Source organism: Rhineura floridana, chromosome 3, assembly GCF_030035675.1.
Source record: "Rhineura floridana isolate rRhiFlo1 chromosome 3, rRhiFlo1.hap2, whole genome shotgun sequence".
Classification (NCBI taxonomy): Eukaryota; Metazoa; Chordata; class Lepidosauria; order Squamata; family Rhineuridae; genus Rhineura; species Rhineura floridana.
The window spans coordinates 123,392,483-123,409,273 of NC_084482.1; positions in this window are offsets into that span (position 1 = coordinate 123,392,483).

Genomic DNA, 16,791 nt, shown 5'->3' on the forward strand with positions numbered 1-16,791 from the left:
GAAGGCCAAGTAGCAGAAGAAATGTTGGTCGAGTAGGTAATATATTGAGAAGCACTTGAGGGGTGGAGGAGCAGAGGCTGGGATAAATGGGAACAGATTAGGGAAATTGGGGCAAGGAGGACTCTAATAAAAAACAAGGCTGAGATAAACAGACCAGGATGTATTCATAGGTTGGAAGGGCCAGGGGTTCAACAAGCTAAGAACTGAGGAACCAGAGAAGTAGGGGTGTAGCGACGGGGGGACAGATGACAGCATTGCCCCCCCCCAAATGAACTTTTCCTTCAGTCCCCAAATTTCTAGCATTGCAGTAACTTAAAAACTTCTAAGCTTCAGTTTAGAAATACAGTTTAGGCACCCAAAGAGAGGGGCAGGGCAAAGTAAAGTTATCAAGGAAATGTGAATACAGCAAATATAAGAGTTAAAAGTGTGAGTGAAGTGAACACGTCTTGATGGATGGGGGAGGGAGTTGACAAACCTAAGGGTTTGCAATTGGAGGAAGAAAATGTGGGAAGGACAGCATTGTTATGCACTGCAGAGCATCTCCCCCTCCCCTATGATGCTTAACCAGCCCCTGGAGGTGGTGGGTGTGCCTAGGCTTTGGGGCCTAGACTGTGGAGCAGCCTAGCCTAGGCCAGGGCAGGACCTGAGAAGAAGCAGAGAAGCCTGACGAGACCTTAGTAATAGGGTAATAGTAATTAGGCAATAGTAATTAGGCAATAGGGAGCTGGAATATTGTGTGTTTGTGCATGTGTGTGTGGGGGGGGCATTTCTTCCCTAGTTTGTTTAAATAGTTGAAAAATACATCCTTTCAATCCTTTCAAGGTGGTTCCATTTCAAAATGGTTTTGAAGAGTATAATGTGGCTGCAGCCTTAGCTACAACAGTTTTAGACCTCCATCCAACTGTTCAAGTGATCATTATAAATAATTCACCTTATTTAATTTTTCTCATGCAGACTTATATACTAGCAAAATAGGGTGTGTGAAATTTGCTGGTAGAGCCTTCAGAAGCAGTGTTCGCTGGCTGACCCAGGGCCTTGTTGTAGAACAGAGACTCTGTGCTTGTGCAGTTGATTGTAGCACCTGTAGTTCAGAGAGACATATAGTTCCTATGTAACATGCTGCGAAACATTCCTTATGAAAAGTGATGCTTATAGATATTAATTTAACTTTTAAAGAGAAACTTCTCTTTATTACTTTCCTAGCATGGCAAAGGAGACCAGGGTAGTTAGTTCCAGGAAGCAGCTGCCTCAGGAGAATTGAACTCACAGTTCACAACCTTCCTAAAACATTGTAACTGTACAAGGAAGCATTGCCATGCATGTACAAATTGTATTTTTTATTTTTTTATTTTTTAACAGATTTATATCCCACCCTTCCTCCCAGTAGGAACCCAGGGTGGAAAACAAAAGCACTAAAAGCACTTTAAAAATAATAAAAACAGACTTTAAAATATATTAAAACAAAACATCTTTAAAACCATTTTTAAAAAGCTTCAGAAACATTTGTTTTTAAAAAAGAAAAGGTTTAAAAACATATTAAAAAACAATTCCAGCACAACACAGACTGGGATAAGGTCTCAACTTAAAAGGCTTGTTGAAAGAGGAAGGTCTTCAGCAGGCACCAAAAAAATAACAGAGATGGCACCTGTCTCATATTTAAGGGGAGGGAATTCCAAAGGGTAGGTGCCACTACACTAAAGGTCCATTTCTTATGTTGTGCAGAACGGACCTCCTGATGGTATCTGCAGAAGGCCGTCACCTGCAGAGCGCAGTGATCGACTGGGTATACAAGGGATAAGATGGTCTTTCAGGTATCCTGGTCCCAAACTGTATAGGGCTTTGTACACCAAAACTAGAACCTTGAACTTGGCCCGGTAGCAAATGGGCAGGGTGCAATTCTTTCAGCAGTGGAGTGACATTTTGGTGATACCCTGCCCCAGTGAGCAGACTCACTGCCACATTTTGCAGCAGCTGCAGCTTCTGGTCCAACCTCAAGGGTAGCCTCATATAGAGTGCATTACAGTAATCCAGCATGGAGGTTACCAGTGCATGGACAACAGTGGCCAGGCTATCCCGGTCCAGAAATGGCTGCAGCTGTCTTACTGGCCGAAGCTGGTAAAAGGCACTCCTAGCCACTGAGGTCGCCTGAGCCTCTAGCAACAAAGATGGATCCAGGAACACCCCCAGACTACGGACCTGCTCTTTCACAGGGAGTAAGACTCCATCCAAAGCAGGCAACTGACCAATTATCCAAACTCGGGAACTGCACACCCACAGCATCTCCATCTTGCTAGGATTCACACTCAGTTTATTGGCCCTCATCCAGCCCACCACTGAGTTCTGGCTATGGTCCAGGGCTTGCACAACCTCTCCCGATTCAGATGTTACAGAGAAATAAGAGATGGGTATTGTCAGTGTTGGACTATGACCTGGGAGACCAGGGTTCGAATCCCAACATAGCCATGAAGCTCACTGGGTGACCTTGGGCCGGTCAAAGCCTCTCAGCCTCATGAAAACCCTATTGATAAGGTCGCCATAAGTCAGAATCGACTTGAAGGCAGTACATTAAAAAAAATTGTCGGCGTACTGCAGCGAACTGCTGACACCTCGCCCCAAATCTCCTGATGACCGCTCCCAAGGGCTTCATATAGATGTTAAACAGCATTAGGGACACCCCAATGTGCAGCACCCCAGAGCACAACTGCCAGGGAGCTGAAAGACAATCACCCAATGCTGTTCTCTGAAAACAAGCCTGGAGATAGGATCGGAACCATTGTAAAACAGTGCCTCCAATACCCATCTCACCAAGTCAACCCAGAAGGATACTATGGTCAATGATATCAAAAACTGCCAAGAGATCAAATAAGAATAACAGGGTCACACTCCCCCTGTCCTTCTCCTTATAAGGGTCATCCATCAGGGTGACCAAGGCTGATCCAGCCCCATAACCAGGCCTTGAACCAGACTGGAATGGGTCAAGCTAATCTGTTTCATCCAAGAGTACTTGCAATTGCTGCACCACAACCCTCTCAATCACCTTCCGTAAGCAGGGGGTATTTGCGACCTGTCAGTTATTGTCACAAACCAATGGGTTCAGTGTGGGCTTTTTCAGGGGCAGTTGGACCACCGCCTCTTTCAGAGCGTCTGGGACCACTCCCTCCTGCAACCATGCATTGACCACACCCTGGATCCACTTGGTCAAATCACCTCGGCAAGCTTTAATAATCCAAGAAGGGCAAGGGTTGAGAGGACACGTTGCTGGTCGCATCGTTGCAAGCACCTTGTCCGTATCATCAGGCCACATCAACTGAAGCCATTCCCAAGAAGTTGCATCAGATGTTGCACTGGACACCTCACTAGGGACTACAGTAGATGTAGATGAGGCATCAAGATTGCTACGGAGGTGAGCAACTTTACCCTCAAAGTGCCTAGCAAACAATTCACAGTGGGCCTAAAACTCAGTTTCCTATAGTTGACGTCAACAGACCCCTGACAATATGGAAAAGCTCCGCTGGACAGCTACTTGAGGATGCGATGGTGGCAGAGAAGTGGGCCTTCTTCACTGCCCTCAGTGAAGGCGGTGAGGGCTCCAGTGCGTTTCTCCATGAAATCAGCTTCAAGCTGAAATCAGAACTGTTTGCTGGATCAATGCATTGCTGCTCCCTGATGTGCCCAATGAAAATACTTTGCTGTAGGTTAGGCAGAGACAGTGAATGACCCAATACTTTGTTGTGGGTGGTCCTAAAAGGTCTGAGATCAGCAGCAGGGAAAGGGATATTTATTTATTTGTTTTATTGTACTTATATACCGCCCCATAGCTGAAGCTCTCTGGGCGGTTTACAGTAACTAAAAACATTAAAACAAATATACAAATTTAAAAACATATCTTTTAAAAACAATTTAAAACACAATTTAAAAATTTAAAACAATTTAAAACACATGCTAAAATGCCTGGGAGAAGAGGAAAGTCTTGACCTGGCGCCACAAAGATAACAGTGTTGGTGCCAGGCACACCTTGTCATAGAGATCATTCCATAATTTGGGGGCCACCACTGAGAAGGCCCTCTCCCTTGTTGCCACCCTCCCAGCTTCCCTCCGAGTAGGCACCCGGAGGAGGACCTTGGATGTTGAGCCTAGTATACAGGTAGGTTCGTGTCGAGAGAGGCTTTCCATCAGGTATTGTGGTCCCAAGCCGTGTAAGGCTTTATAGGTTAAAAACAGCACCTTGAATCAGGCTCGGAAACATACAGGCAGCCAATGCAAGCGGGCCAGAATCGGTTTTATATGTTCAAACCATCTGGTTCCTGTTACCAATCCAGCCGCTGCATTTTGCACAAGCTGCAGTTTCCGAACTGTCTTCAAAGGCAGCCCCATGTAAAGCACATTGCAGTAATCTAACTTGGAGGTTACCAGAGCATGGACAACTGAAGACACCAACCGAAGTTGGTAGAAGGCACTCTGTGCCACCGAGGCTACCTGAGCCTCAAGTGACAGAGATGGTTCTAGGAGAACCCACAAGCTACGAACCTGCTCCTCTACCATGCGTCTCATGGGTAAACATGTTTTAAACTGAAGCCAAAGAAAATGGCCTGGCTGCTTTTAAAGCAGCTAGTGTGTCTGCAGCCAAAGACTTTGTGCTACATGTCTACTTAATTCCCTCTACCAGGTGTACCTGTTTCAGTTACTGTCTAGGATGGTGTTTGGTGGGGTACCAGCAAAAGCCAGACTCACCAGTGCTTATGTATGTGATACAGTACCTGAATCTGAAGCAAGCAAGCTTTGTGGATGCCAGGATAGAAATGCTACTGCTTGGCAATATTGCCTATTAGTAAAAAGGAAGACTGCAAGGGAAAATAGTGCAGAGGTGACATAAAGGAAGGGCAGGGACCATTAAGGAGATGGTGGGATGCTGGAAAAGGAACTAGCACAAAGGTCAGAAGCTTTTCATCCTTAAGTCCCTAGATGTTACATTAAGAACATAAGAAGATCCCTGCTGGATCAGGCCAGTGGCCCATCTAGTTCAGCATCCTATTCTCACACTGGCCAACCACCGCTGATGGGACGCCTACAAGCAGGACCTGAGTACAAAGAGCACTCTCCCCTCTTGTGGTTTCCAGCAACTGGTATAATGATAATAAATGATCGACCAGAACTCCCATCATCCTTGATCATTGTCGGAGTTAGCTAGGGATGATAGGAGTAGTAGCCCAAAGGTTGAAGAATACCACAGAAGAAGACTAATATTTCAAATAAACACCTGCTTGGAAAGGGGTGTGGAGAAGTGATTGTACCACCCAGGGAAGCAAATTGCCTGAGATAGACACATATTAGAATTTCTGGCTCAGAAATCAGATGCAAGAGCTTAAGCCTCCCCAGTTGTCTCTTAAACCCTGTGTTAGGAAATGAAGGTACTTACTGCTCTCATATGGAACAAACCCTTTCCGCAAAGATTTAAACCCAAAGAGCTGTAGTCTGGGAAAAATAGCCTCCATAATTCTCTATTTCTGAAAAAAAAAGGAGAGAGCCCCCCTTAATCAGTTCTTTCTTTATTGCCTTGAATACATAATGGATCCCTAGGGATCTCTGACAGAACCAGTTTCTCAGAGCCACTAGCACTTAGCAAAATTGACTTTGGCTAATCAAAAGATTATTTCAAAATCCCTTGGTCTCTGGTTTTTGCTGGCTGCTAGTCTGGAAGACTGCAAAATAAAACTATTATCTCAGCCATTTAGAATTCAGGGAAAGTCAACCCCCACCCCTCACCGTTCACATCTGTTTGGCCTGTAGTGGAATTCTATGGAGATGTTAAATGAGTAGTAGAAAGAGGGGATATATAGCAGCTGTTCCATACTGCAGACCCCCCCCCAGCATTCTTCCACATTTAGACAAAGGAAACATTCCCCCTCCTTCATTATCCTTCATGTTGATCCTGGAAAAAACCCTGATATTTATAGGTAAGTACATTGTAAGTATATAATCCGGCAGACTTGTGCATGTTTTTAAATGCCAATTGATCACAGCAGAATTTAAGTATCTACTCTAATTGTGTGCCAGATTGTGGCCTGTTTCTTCAGCAAGTGGCTCTGTTTACCAGTGAGTAGGGATGGGCAAATTTGTCAATTTCAGCTTCAATTTTTTCTAATCTTAAATTCAGTCCTCCACATTTCCACACCACCTTGGAGTTTTTGTTAAAAAGTCCTCATGAAAATTCATCAGCATTTAAGTGCAGATTTCTCCTAAAATACACATTTTTATAGAATTTGGCCTAAGATACACATTTTTTCAAATCAATTTACCTAATGTACTGTGTTTTTGTATGTAATTTTCACCAATATATGCATTTTTTTATGCATTACTTGGCTGGCAAACTTCATTGCAAAACTCGGAGAAGTGTGAATTTCAAAGGGTGTCTGTTTTGGTTCCCGCATTGTTTTGGAAAGTGCGAATTGAGTAGGTTCGCCTTTAAATGAGGACTGAATTGAATTTCTTCCCCATTCCTACTAGTGAGTGAATGAAAAATGGAGGAAGGAAATCAAGAAGTCCTGCTTAGTGCTGAGGCCTGTCGCATAGTGCTTCTAAGTGCCTGTAAGGTGGTAAAATGGACTGCAGCATCACTTCTAGGATACCGCTTTTGTATGCTTGCCTGCATTAAAAAAAACAAAAAACAAACTCCAGGAAACTAGAAAATCAGGGAACAGGCTGAACTAGAAGAACTGTTCCCCAGATGCTTCTTTTCTTTGGGGGTGGCACTAAAAATGTCATTCACTGCTTGTAGTCCAAAGTAGTACAGTCCACGCTATCACCACATTCTCCTGCAGATATAAGTCACAGACCTTATAAGGTGATATAACATTTAATTGGAACAGTGGAATCTCAGTTTGACAATCTTTTGTGTGCACATGCATACCAGGGTTAAGGTTTGCTGTTTGTTGCTGTTGTTTGAGGGCACGATTAAGGGCTCATCTACACTGTGGTTTAGTGTGCGTTTTGTGCTATTCACATCTCCTTTTAATTCACATGGTTCACATGACTTTACTGGCAAACTGAAGCTATCACACAGTTTCCCCCCTGTAAATCTGCACTAACCCAATCCTCTGATAATATGAAAAGTGAAGGAAAAAAGTCTTCACTCTGTATCTCGTGCTTGCAGATGCTTTGCTCTGAGTTTGTCAATCGTTCCCCTCTCCATGCCCACTCCCTCCTCTTCCCTTTGTTCATTTTATTTCCTGTAGGTTGAAAATCAACTTCTGGCTGCTCTCCTCTGTTCTGCTAGCCTTTTTTATGTTACTGCAAATGGTGCCTTATTTTTCTTTCCCTGCAAACTTATGTGCAAAAGCATAACACTGCTTAAACAAAGATTTGTATTTCAGCTGTATTGTACCAGTGAAAATACAAATAATCACACTTCTGTGTTGTTGTTTTTTAAAATGAAACTTACTGGTGGAACAAACTGAGCATGCTTGGTGGCCAAAGGGAGCAAACCAGAGGGAGTGGAAATGTTAAATTAGAGGACGTGATCATTAGGAAACTGATTGATTCTTCCCCTCAATGTGAATAGAAAACAGTGTGTTTACAGCTAGCATTGAGCATTTACGGTGGACGGTGCAAATAGAAAATGGAGGTAAAAGCAGCATCTTTAGTACGAAGTAATTCTCCCATGTGGATAAGCCCTAAAATGTTTAAGTGTTGCATGACTTTTTGGTTCATCTATACTGGGTCATATCCAGGGCTAGTCAAACTCACCAGGGGATGGGAAACCTCAGGCCTAGGGGTCAAATGCTGCCCTCAGACCTCTATGTCTGGCCCTTGGGACTCTTCCCAGGCCACATCCCTCAATGGTCCTGCTTTGCACTGGCTGGGAGATGTCCTTGAAGTATAATAATGCTTGCAGGATGAGCAAGGGTGTAGTCGTATGGGGTCTCAGGGGGGGAACATCCATTATTGCGGGAGAAGACATTAACAAGGATGTCATTCTCAACCCAGCAGCAAAAAGGAGGGGGGCATGGCTGTGACTGTTATGAAGTGACTCTGCACTTCTGAATCTACCACTACACTACTGAGGATGAGGATGGAGAGGTTTGTATGTGGAATGGAAGTTTATGTAAAAACCTCTGACATTTGCATAGCTGAAATATAGCCTACCATACAAAGGTACAAGTTACATGTGTTACTCAACCCACTTTCATCTCTGGCACCACCCACCCCTGGCATGCAGCCTCCAGCAGGTTGCCCATGATAATATGTGGCCCTCAGACTACAAAAGGTTCCACAGGCCTGGAGTAGACCCATCAAAATCAGCAGACTTAATCCTCTGCCTTCTTTTTTAAACTCTGCAAGTCGTAGATAACAGCATCAAATCCTTCTGAAACCATACTGGGCAGAAAAAAGACTTGTGTATAACAGAATATGAGTTATGCAAGATCTGGCAAACCATACTGAATAAATTGAACCATTATAAATGTGCATGGGAGAGGACAAAGGAAGCTGGAGTTGCACTGTGTGATCGAGGGTGACCTTTTAATGAATACTAGAACATTAGTGGAAGAGAAAACATTTGGCAAGAAGCTTTGACTATAGTTTCTTATAGCAGCAAATGAACATATTCACTTTTTTGTTAAACTTTGGTAAAGTTTTAAGTTATCTGAGTAAATGAGATATATGTATGCGAAGGTCTTTTTTTGTAATAGCTGAATACTATATTTCAATACAGTATTAACAAATACACAAAATATGGTATACAATTGCAAAACTACTCCAGGAACTGGGAGGTAAGTATTTTGGAGACATTAGCCAATTTTAAGAGCCCTACTGCATCAGACCAAAGGCTTGACTAGTCCAGCATGTTGGTTTTCAGAGTGACCAACCAGATGCCTTTGGGAAGCCCAAAGGAGGCCTCTCCGCTTGCTGCTCTCCAGCAACTGGAATGCAGAGGCCTCTGATTATTATTTTTTATTATTTATTATTTATTTAATTTGTATCCCGCCCTTCCTCCCAGCAGGAGCCCAGGGCGGCAAATAAAGCACTAAAACACTTTAAAACATCATAAAAACAGATCTTAAAATACATTAAAACAAAACAGCATTAAAAACATTTTTTAAAATTTTTTTTAAAGGGTTAAAAACATTATTAAGAAACATATTAAACAATTGTAACACATATGCAGACTGGGATAGGTCTCAAAAGGCTTGTTGAAAGAGGAAAGTCTTCAAAAGGCGCTGAAAAGATAGCAGAGATGGCACCTGTCTAATATTCAAAGGGAGGGAATTCCACAGGGTAGGTGCCTGGTCCTGGAGGAAGTATAGCTGTCATGACTAGTAGCCATCAATAGCCTTATCCTTCTTCCTTCACAGTTTTTTGGCCATCAACACATCTTACAGTATAGTACATTCCACTGGTTAACTATATTTGCGGGAAGTACTTGCTTTTGTCTCTGCTGAATCTCTCATCATCCAACACCGAATGAACCATGTTATGAGCAAGAGATAACAGTACTTTCAACACCTGGCTTTTCCCTATTCAAACCACACCACTCGAAATAGCTGCAGAGCAGGCTTCTTTAGAACTTAGAGGAAAGGGTATGAATGTGGTAAGAGTATTTCAAAACCATCCCCACTGCTCTGCAAATGTTACAGCTGCCTTCATCCTCATTACCACTAGGGACCAGGCCCACACACACTTCATCATGAAGGATGCAAATATAGGAGCACAATTCAATAGTGAAAAATAAATGACACCACTTTCAGTACACAAAATGTTTACTAGTATTTTCATATAAATTACCCTCACAACAACTTAGTATTAAGTAACTTGTTCGTGGCCATCCCGTCAGCTTAAGACAAGAGTGAATGGTTTGGTTCTGGAATATTTTTTTAAAAATAGCTTTCTTAATTGATTAGATACACTAAACAAAGAGGTCAACATACAACTGAGGCTCACATACTAACAAACATAACTTGTTTTGTTTGCTTTTCCCACGTACACAGGGTCCAAAGGACATTACATAATCAAGTCAACAAGATCATTATTAAACAACTAGGGGCTCTGCCCCCACTCACTTTACTCACCAACCCCCCTACCATTGCCAAAGCTCTCTCCCCTTCCCCCCAAGTCACAGACATTCTCCTTCCTTTTCCTCTGATGGGTTGCTGATGTTCTCCCCCTTCCTCCGACAGGGATCGCCAAGTTCTCCCCCCCTTACCCCCCAGGGGTCACCGACACTCTTCCCTCCTTCCCCCCAGGGGTCACCAACACTCTCCCCTCCACAGTGGTCGCTGATACTCTCCCCCCCTTTTCCCCACAGAGGTATACTCTCCCCCCTTCCCCCCCCACAGGGGTTGCCAGTGCTCCCCTCACCCACAGGGAGCTCCCTAAACAACCCCCCAAGACTCATCAAAGCCCCTCCTCCACTACTTGTTGCTGTGCCACTCTCTCAGCCCCCCTGCTGCCCCCCTGCTGCCCCCCTGCTACCCCTTACATAGTCTCTGCCCCTCTTGCTGCCAATTACTTTGCTATCTCTTTTGTCTGTAAGATGCTTTGCCACTGTGTATCATGGAGGATACCTTTAAAGACTTCCAACAGGTGGAGTACACATCACAAGCTTCTCTGGCTTTGACTGTATTATGAAGAGGGATGTTATGCAAAAAGTCTCTTGAAAGGTATAGTCAAACCATGTAGAATGAGACTGGTGTATCCTGGCCATGAATTAACTTCAGTTCATAGGTTATCTTCTCAAATGCAGCTATCTTCCATTGGGAGTGGTACGAGTCAAGAGTTAGTTCTTGTGCCAGTTTCCTGTCATGAGCCAAGCAGCTATTATGTGGTCAGTTCTTTTGACTGAATGCTCACATTTCTCTCAAAGATGTTCAGCAACATTAGCTGTGGCATTAGCAGAACACATTTTAACATAGTATATATTTCAGAGTTGTAGAGCAAGCGATTCTGAATCCAACAGTATAAGACTTGTAAGTTTTTGTTTTGAATTGGGACTATACAAAGCACCAGAAAGGTAGGGGTGTGTGTGTGTGGTATTTTCATTTAACATGGTAGAACGCAAAAAATCCCTACTGGCTATAGTATACAGCCACTCTTGTGGCTGTATAATAACATTTCAAAATAAACCATTGTCCAAAACTTAGCAACAAATTCACATCCCCACCAAAGTACAGTATGTATGCCCCTAAACCTATAACTCCTTCAACAACAAGGGCTAAGATTCTGAAACATACGGGATAACTGTAGTGGGGCCTGGGGCCACCTGGGTGTGGGTTTCAAGAAATTTTCTTCAATATATACTGAGAGAAATGGTCTTGAGTTCCAAATATTCCAGTCCTTACCCAGTATCTCTACTCAGATATCTGATTCCCAGGTTGCTTTAAGAATAGACAGGGGACCAAGAGATACATCCAACAGTATTGCGTAAATTGTAGACACTAAGCCTTTACCTTATTTTTTCCATAATTTGTTTGGCTTTGGAATAACGTAAACAAGAATATGACGAGTGTGGCAATGAAAGATAATTATTGGCAGTTGCAGTTCTGGTGGTATCACCTCATTAAGACTAAAATTGATCCAGAGTTTAGATTGTGATCACTGTTGGAAATGACATGAGTTTGCAACAGCTATTTTTATATATTTTGGCAATGTCCAGTTATTGTTTATTAGAAGAAATTCTAAAGAAAACTAAGGAATGATCAGATCCGAGAACACATAAAAACCACATACAGTGTTTGGGGGTTATATGAAGTGGATTGTGTTACAATATTTGGAATTAGTAGCATGCTTGCCACCTTCATCTAGAACATGATTAAGGAAGGTTGGGAAAACACAAAAATTACCCTTGGAGCATTATGAAAGGATATGGATGAAAGCTTTACTTTTGGAATTCAGTTATTATAAAAATAGATAAAGCAGGTTAGATCATCAAAATAAGGCTGAAGAAGACCAAGTTTTATTTTTAAATCATTGGAACTCAAATTTTCAAGGTAATCTTTGTTACAGAGTAATATTTTTGTAACTGTGCAACGAAAAAGCAAACAAAAAAGAGGGAAGGTGACCCCCCCCCCGCACACTGCATTGGGTTGTATTCAACTAAGCCCTACTCAGAGTGGACCTAATGAAATTAATGAACCTAAATCAGCCATGTCTATTAATTTCAGTGGGTCTATTCTGAGTAGGGCTAACATTGAATACCACCCATGGTGCCTAGTGCACTATATTAGCCCTAGACAAGATAGGGCTGCCAAATATCTCCTTAGATGTTTGGTATCATACCATTAAAAAAGGTTTTGCCTCCCCTGCTTCAGTCCATTTATCTCCTTGCTCCTCTCCCTAATGCTCTATGGTAAACCCCATATATCTCTACAATTAGTGGCTGAAGGCAAGGAGATGATTTGCCAGCTCAGACAGAAGCAAACCAAACTGCTACTGAAACACCACAGCTTTGCAGAAACACTTTTGTGACAAAACAAATAGAAAGCAGTCCCAGTAAGCTTGCCAACTTTTATTTTATTTACAAATTGATACTTAGAAATTTCACAGACGAGTCTTTGCTTATCATAGGAAGCTGCCTTATACTGAGCCCATCTCACTCAGTATGGCATGCAAACCAGATGCTCCATCACTGAACTACAGACCTTCCCCGTCATTTTATCTCTGTGGCAGGAAAAGCATCACATGCTAAATTTCTGCATGTCAAGCAGCTGCAAAAGATATGTAACCAATAAAGAGTAAAATCATCATCAAGGATTAGGCAGGGACTGTAGATGGATAATGCAGGAAACTCTCGGCACTGATCATCTGAGCCTAGGCTGCACTTTTCTGGACTCTGTTTATATTGATGAGATGCAGCCAACGCATAATGTCGCTGAAGGTTAACTTACTAATTAACTTTGATTTAGTCACAAAATCAATAGAACATCCCTTGTTTCTCCATCTATATATGTGCATCAAACAGAGTATAACTGGCTTGCCTGCTTCCTCTTGCACACATCCTCAGAAGTTGACATTGTGGTTTTCTATGGCAGAGCTTCTACTTGCCTCAATACAGAAGCAATTGGTGCACCCTCCACTTTTGCAAAGCCATACATTCTTGCCAGCAAATGTTTACTTTTACATTTTAATCCACATCTAACTTTTTTAATATCACCTTTATTAACAGTATGCTTTTAAAAAGCTAGTTGGAAAAAGGCTTAAGCCAGGGATTATCTTGCATAGACTTTGATGGATAGCTTCATCTTGCACCAATTCTTTTGCCCATTGGCACACCATTTTAGTACAACTGTTTAAAAAGTAGGACAGAGACTCTTTTCTACTTTAATTAAACAATAACTCATTGGCTCCATGTAAGCCTTCATCTTCTAATTGTTTAGTACAAAATTTAATGTCATTAAACATCTTTTGAGTGGATGGAATTGCTCTAAAAGCCTTCACTCCAGAGTTCTAAGATTAGGTTCTTGGCAACCATCCCTTTGTGTGAAAAGCAGCCAGTTTGTTTACCAGGAATTCAGACTTGCATTACAGGGCAAATTAGCAGCCAGCTATTAGTCTCTGATTCAAGCACTTAATAATTACTGATCATCTCATCCTGGTCTGTGGATAATGGAAGTGATCACCTGCAAATGGAAAGGATGAAGGACTGTTTGCTTGTGGGCACTGGAGAGAGAGAGCATGGCATAGAGTAACCTTCCTTGACCTTGACCCTAAGCTTTGCAAAATAATTGCTTATGGATCAACAGTTCACCTATAGAGCCAAAGAATCATCCCCACTAGTTCTTACTGATAGTTGTCAATAATGAATACTTTTAAAGGAGCATTAAAAAAAATTATGGAATAATCAGCTTGTAAGAAGTTTTGGAAGAGACTGAGAAAAAATAAATGATCATCTGCTCTGTTACATACTGACAGACTTAATCTTCATAAATTTACTATTTGAAAATTAAGTCAAAAAGTTTCTATGCTGCTAGCCAATTTACTCCTCATGTAGCAACAAACCATGATGTGCCACTTAGCATACACTAGACAGGGCGCTGCTGCCAATCTGGACTCTTTGGTGAGCACAGTCGGATCATGTGAATATGTTTGTATTCAACTGTAACTAAATCTGTGGCCAAGCCCAAGCCTATCTTTAATTGTATTATACTTACTTGTTTTTGATGTATTCATAGCCTGCTTTTTATGATAAAACCTTCACAAGGTGTCTTAATAATTAACAAATTAAGCAATGTATTAATCACTATTATTGGACAAGCAATTAAGTAGTTTTCTAAAGTACTCCAAAACAAGTATACTTTTTTTAAAAGTACGTTTAAATGCATCTTGCACACCCAGAAGTACTGTATGACATGATGCTTGGGTTGGGTACAAGACAATGGCTTTTCAGACAATTGGAGGCAATACAGTTTAGTTGTCATTGGCCTTTGCTACACACATTCATTTTGAGTGCTCCATCACAGTCATCAGGCAAATTAGTTTTGCACAGTTTCATTGTGCTTCACGCTGTACCCTGGGAAAGCTAAAATATGCTCCCACCAATGTGGCCCACTCTACTGTGCATTTTTGCGTTAATTAAAAGAGTGCCTATTGGAGAGGGCCTATGATGAGTAAGCTCTACACATTCATACCCTCTAATCTGGAGCACTTTTTGAAATATGAACGGATAGGGGCATATCCACTGGTGCACTTTTGTCAGACAACTTATTTTTAGAAGAAAAGCAAGTACACCAAAAGCTGTATGTGATTTGCTCCAGTTAGTTTCAGCACCCCATTGACTTCTATAGGACCAGGAAAAACAATTAGGCATCAGGAAAACAAAGCAAACAGATTCCCTCTCTGCCCTTCAGCAAGACTTCCCTCCCATATTCCATTATGTTTGTCCTGCTGTCAAGCTACTGATGTTGAAATAGAGCTAATACTACTCTAGCAGTAAAGGATGGGTTTGCGGAATCAGTACCACTTGTCCTGCTGGGATACTTAGCTTGGTTAAGGAGGGGCCTTGGGGACTTCGGCTGTCTTGCTGCCTTGTGCTGAAATTTGATTATTACAAACATTTTTAGATAATCTAATGTATTTATTTCAAGCATTTGCATTCTGCCTTTAAACTTTTCAAGTGACCAAGGCAGCTTATCAAGTAATAAAACCAAAATTAACCAAAAAAATCAACAGCAAGAAAACAGATAACAAAAGGGAGCAATAAGCAATCAGCCACTAAATGGACAGGCAAAAAAGAGTTTTAAGGATGAATATGTTGGGCTCTCAGGTTATGTGTGTGTTCCTCACAGAGAGGAAAGCAACGGACAAACCTGCTCTTATGGGGTTAAGTCGGTTGGGAAGAGTGCCAAGGCCATCGATGGCAGCTGTGCCATCACAAGGGCACTCTTATCTACATAAGGCTGGAGAGAAACCGAAAGGACGTGGGGGTGTAGCGTTTATGTGGAAGAAGCTGGTTGTAACTCTAAATGTCTCAGTAAAGACTCTTAAAAGAAATCATTGCCTGTGACTGGATCTTTTCTATACCTGAACCTGCTTTTGGTGTTGTATTGGACCACACACGCACTATCGCAGCGTGACAAGTGTTATGGGCCCAGATTTCTGGTCCAATTTACAGCGCTAGAGTTAGTTCTGGTCCGAAACCTCGGAACTGAGATGCAAGCTTGATTGGAAACCATGTGAGAAAGAGGTGAGCGGAAAGCAGATTGCTGAGGATGGCGATAAACATGTCTGCTGGAATGCCAATGGAACGGCTCACTGAAACAAACTACGCCAGCTGGAAGCTACGGATGAGGGCTTTTCTGATCAAAGAGGATTTGTTTGAAGTAATTGACACCACCCCACCGGCGGCCCCTCAAGCGGCATGGACATGTAAGGATGAAAAGGCGAAGGCTTTTATCACATTAGCACTGTCCGACTCTCAATTGCTGTATGTGAGAGATGAACCCACAGCAAAATGCATGTGGACTGTTTTGAATAATGTACATGTGCAACAAACTGTGGGGAGCAAACTTTGTTTGGCAAGGAAGTTATATCGGATGCGTCTAACTGAAGAGAGCAGCATGACTGAGCATTTGACGGAATTTCGACGTCTGTTTGCAGAATTGGAGGACAGAGGTGTCGAGCATAGCAATCTACAAAAGGTGTACATCATTTTGTCTTCACTGGACGAGAAATGGAACAATCTCGTGACGTCAATGGAGGCGATGCCCGATGGAGGATTGAGTCTGGATTTTGTGGAAGAAAAACTCAATCAAGAATGGCAAAGAAGACAGGAGATTAACAGGACTGAGCCGAAAGAAGCAGTCAAAACTAAGCAGTCTACCTTCAAAGAGCAGCATGGACTAAAATCCTGTTATTTTTGTGGAGCAAGGGGACATATACAGTGAAACTGTGCAGCCAAGCAAAGAGACAGAGGCTGGAAGCAATCTAGCGTGAACTTTGTTAGTACAAAGCAGCATAAAACAATTAACTCTCACTGGGTAATTGATAGTGGAGCTTCTCATTGCCTCATAAATAATGCAAGCCTATTTCACTCATCGAAACCAGTGCAGGAAACTGTTTTGTTGGCTGACGGATCCAAACGTGATGTCCTGGCACGTGGAACATTGAAACTGAGTAAGCTCCAGACTATTTTGACAGATGTATTGTTAGTACCGCAATTGGCAAGTAATATTTTGTCTGTAAAGAAACTTACAGATATGGGTTATTCTGTAATCTTTGAGAAAGGGAAATGTGTTGTTAAACGAGGGAATGAGATATGCATGCAGGGGTGTCTGCAAGATTCACTGTTCACATTGCAAAGCG